The following is a 4,882-nucleotide window of genomic DNA, read 5'->3' as shown; positions in this document are numbered from 1 at the left end:
TGAGGAATAATAAAGAAGAAAGAAGAAACTTTCAGTGCCAAGTTTCAGTGTGGTTTTCAGATTCTACCAAATGAAAAGACATTTGTGCCTCACCATTTGAAGAGTTAGAAAAGAGTATAATGAAATTTATTGTAAATAAAAATTGTAGGTCTAATTAAATGATATATTGTTCGGTATATAACATACATGTTAGTTCTAGTTATTTTAGCCTTTACTTCTCATTTTTGAGGAAAAAAAAGTAATCCCTCAGACATTCGTTGAAAAGGGGTTCTACTGCATTAGTGAAATATGTTACTGGTCAGTAATGTATGCAATGGAGGGGGGAAAAGGAACTGGTCACCCTATCCCATTATCGCCTGGCTTAGTTACGCTATGAGTGTCACTTATGAGGTTCTAACCTGTCTTCGGATAGTCGACTAAACTATATACTACTTTTCATTTCTGTTTCAGTCTGCTCTCAAAGTCTGAGGCCACACACAATACAGCAGGGAAATTGTAGCAAAGAACATGGTAGAGTAGATTCATTGTTAAAAGATTTGCCATCCCTTGTAAATATGTGGGTGAACAGCCAAATAACGTCTTAAAAAATAAACTAAAATGTTATGACATTAATTTTTATATATGAAGGGTTCAGAGCCAAAGTGGGCCAAGCGCCATTTATTAAAAACTGAGAAAGCAAGGGTTAAAGTTAAGTGAATGTCATAGTTTAATGAAGATTGACATCATTTAGTTTTAATGTGTATACTTTATATTACTTGCTATGTGTTTCCATTGAATTATGGTGATAACTTCATTTTAACTCTTGTTTTCTAGGTTTCAGTAAATAGCACTTGGCCCACTATGTTTCTGAACCCTTCATATATACGTGACTTATGAGGTTTTTGATAAGTTTTAAAAAGTTCATGATACATATATTTCTACTCATTTGGACTGTGAGCAGGCTGTTACAGAAACAGATCAAAGCATGTGTGTAAAGCTAACTGGATTTTATAGTCGTGTGTTGGAGTCCCTCCCAGAGTGTGATTGTTTTTCTGTTGTCTTTGTGGCGTCTAATGTGAGGAAGAGATTTGCACTTGCTGTCACATGTCATAAGTTTTATTTTGTCGTGTAAGATTTGAAATTGTCGAAAAAGTATCAAAAGAGTAAATTCTTACGAAGAGAAAAGCCTAATAAATGAATTAATTGTTTGTTATACTGAAATTATTGTTTCAAATTAACATTTACATCAGAAACTGTTTGCTGCTCTCTTGGTGTGGTTTGCATTTCATTAACATAGATCAGCTGATTGTGAAATAGCTTGGACTGAAAGAATATAACAGTCATCTGTCTTTCTGCTTCTAAAGTATTTTCTCTCAGATGCATCTTAGTAGATGTGCTAGATGGTAGATAGCATATACGTCTGTTTGTGAAGTTTGCTACTCGAAGTGAGTTGCACTGACAATGTGCTGTTGGACTGCTTTTTTTCTATATATTATCCTACTTGCAAAATTAATATCTAGCCAGTCATCTCTCTGAGATTAGGTAATCCCTCCAGCCGAAAGTATTGTTAAATAAAATCCTTGTCTCTGACATTACTTTAATGACAACAACATGTTAATTCCACTATGGTAGAAAGCATTAACATTAGACATATTTGGTAGAATTAGCAATAGCTGCAGTGGTGTTGGTAGTAGTAGTGGTTTTTGTAGTGGTGCCAGTGGCTCTGATTGTAGCCATTATTATGGACTGAATTGCAAGAGGTGGAGGATAAGACTAGCCTATGCACAGTTAGGTAACTCATATGGGCCTACTGTGCTACCTCTTTAGCAGCTCTTCAATGGCTTGCACAACACTCAAGCCAAACAAAATGCTTTGCAAACTTCAGGATGTTTGAAATTGGAGTGCTGCTGATAGTGGCAATGTCGGGTCAAAATTTCCCAGCACAAATCCTTTTCATTTTACTACAGCAGGACAGCAACAAAACTTCTTCTGTTGTTTCGTTTTCTAACTTGCACTTTCGATGGTCAGGATTATCAGCCAACTCATTTTATGGAAGTGATTTCTTTAAGGTACAATAACCTGTTAAAATCCCTACAATTAGTCATGATCAGATTATGAAGGAAATCGGCTGCATTATTTCGATATCATTAATTGTGTCATTATCAGAAGGAGAGGGACGAGCAATGCAGATCATTCTCTTGTATGTGCGCCTGTTTTATTTCCTTACCACTGAGCTGCAGTTTTACTCTCTGCAGTTACGCTACCAGCTTCTGTCATACAGGGTTGTTTCCGATCTCTGACAATGTTAAATGTTACGTTTTATTTAACGACGCTCGCAACTGCAGAGGTTATATCAGCGTCGCCGGATGTGCTGGAATTTTGTCCCGCAGGAGTTCTTTTACATGCCAGTAAATCTACTGACATGAGCCTGTCGCATTTAAGCACACTTAAATGCCATCAAACTGGCCCGGGATCGAACCTGCAACCTTGGGCATAGAAGGCCAGCGCTATACCAACTTGCCAACCAGGTCGACTCTGATAATGAATTTGAATGATATCATGTGCATCAGGAGTCACACAACAGCTTAACTGTGGCGTGAGGTTACAGACCAGTAGTGAGTGATCTCATTGTCAGAGTGCACGGCAACTCACAGCAGAAATTCCCAAGAAAATCGAGTCTTTTTGGGAGGGGTACATTACGACTCTTTCCGATGCCAAGTACAGTTACAGCTCGATTCAGCCTTAATGGCCCCTGTCCTTGGTTGTTTGGCTAGTGAGCGAGCTGTGTGTTGCGTCATAAGAAAGAAATGTAATCACAAATGTGCATAGGAGGGGAAGAGGAAAGAGGAAGAATGAAAATAATATCTATGCTCGTAGCTGAGGGACACTCATGTCAAGAAAATATAAGCCATCATGACATTGTTTAGTCAACAGACGTATTGGTTAGTAATGGAACGTGTGGAAGAATATTGTGTTTTAAGATGGAGTGTACTGCAACATGATAAGAAGAAAGTGTTAGGTGTTATGACTGCGTCGCCTGACCTGCGTGACCTAGCCCACCACTAGTGATGAATAACTTGCTCTTAGTCTACGTAATTTTTGCAGGGATCAAAATCCCTGAATCAAGTTGTAAGTGAAAATAAAATAAGCCTGCAATAAACGATGTTTCGCTATTTCCAAGAAAGGCATCTTCTGTGTACTTAATAAGATTGGTAAAGTTCGAATGGAATTAATTTGTATCATCTCGTGGGGTGCAGCGACTTGTGACGGAGGGTGGATTTGCTTGCTTTTTCTACTCTGGAATTAATCCCATCCAATCTTTGCCAGTCTTATTGGTACACACAAGATGCCTTTCTTGAAAATAACGAAACCACGTGTTTTGCAGGCTCCTATGATTTTCACATAACTGTACTTGGCATCCGAAAGAGTTGTTATGTACCCCTCCCAAAAAGGCTCGATTTTCTTGGGCGTTACTACTGTAATACACTCTGCACTCTGATTGTGAAATCACTCACTACTGGTCTGTCATCTCTCGCCGCAATTCAACTGTCAGTGTGATTCCTGATGCACATGACGTCATTCAAATTCGTTATCAGAGATCGGAAACAACCCTGTACAATCAAGAAAGATAATTGTAAAATCTCTTGAATTGTCATTCATTGCTACAGCAAACATAAAAATAAAATAAATCAATTTATTTAAAAACATTCTATATCTAGTGTTATATGATTTAGAGTTTTCTGGGTCAAAATGTCACTTCTTGCTAAGCTTTTTGCCTTGTAAACTTCCTATCTCTCTTAGTTTTCTAGCAAATTTATGCACTGTAGGACGACTAAGAACTTTGATGTATGGAAAATTCTCCACAAACCTGCTTTGCACTTTGTGTGTTCTTAGTCTTTCGCAGTGAATGTGATCAGAATTAGGTTTTTGGGTATTCCACAGTTTCTTGCACTTGTTGGGTATCATTAGTAGCCCGAGAAACATAAACACTCGCTCTTTTATAGTGAATTGACAAGGGATGCCTCTGGGTTTGAACACTCGAACACAGATGAAATCTGGCTCACCTTATAATTTGAGGGCACTGAGTGTCGTGGTGATAGTGCGTCCCATGTCATATCAACATTTTAGCCTGCAGCGCCATCTAAATTTAAATGATTGAGTGGCACATTTGGTTTGTTTTGAAGGGAAATTCAATTGCGAAAATGTTTTTAATGGACACGAAAATGAATGAATAATGATAAAAGTACATACCATTTATTCCTAATTTTGTAGATGTGGAATGTCAGTAAGATAATCAAAAGAGTAGCAAAGTGAGCAATGGAAACAAGTTAAAATTGTAAAGTTAGCCCATTGGCATTCGAGCATTCCACGTTGAAATGCAATTTCTATTACATTTCTGAATGAGACCTCTCCAGTTTCATAGCCAGCTACTTGCCATGCATATAGAATGATAGATTGGTGTACTGGTGCACATAATTATGTTGAAGCATCTGTCAAAAAGCATTTGTTGGTTATGATCTAGTCAAAGTCACAAAGTTTTCTGAAATAAACTTTACAGTGACGGAAAAAGTACACATCCAGAGACTGAACATTGTCTTTCGCAATATAATTTTTGGAGTGATGTTTTGTCAGAAATTGCATCTTGCAAACATTTTCATCATATTGACCACCCCATCAGTCTAAAAGTAAAAGTGAGTTGTCTTGTGAAAGAAACCTGTCAAGATGCGTATTTTCCATTTTGCCACTTTTACTTGAATACCGCAATCCGATAAGAATTAGAAACAGAAGAATTGAATTAGATAATAAATAACTACAAAGAAAAATGACGAAAACACGTAGACAGAATGGAAAATAATAGAATCCCTCAAATGGCCCTTGAATATCAACCTAAAGCAGAAGAAAT

Source organism: Periplaneta americana, chromosome 10 (assembly GCF_040183065.1).
Source record: "Periplaneta americana isolate PAMFEO1 chromosome 10, P.americana_PAMFEO1_priV1, whole genome shotgun sequence".
Taxonomy (NCBI): Eukaryota; Metazoa; Arthropoda; class Insecta; order Blattodea; family Blattidae; genus Periplaneta; species Periplaneta americana.
Note: the sequence above shows the minus strand (reverse complement) of the source record.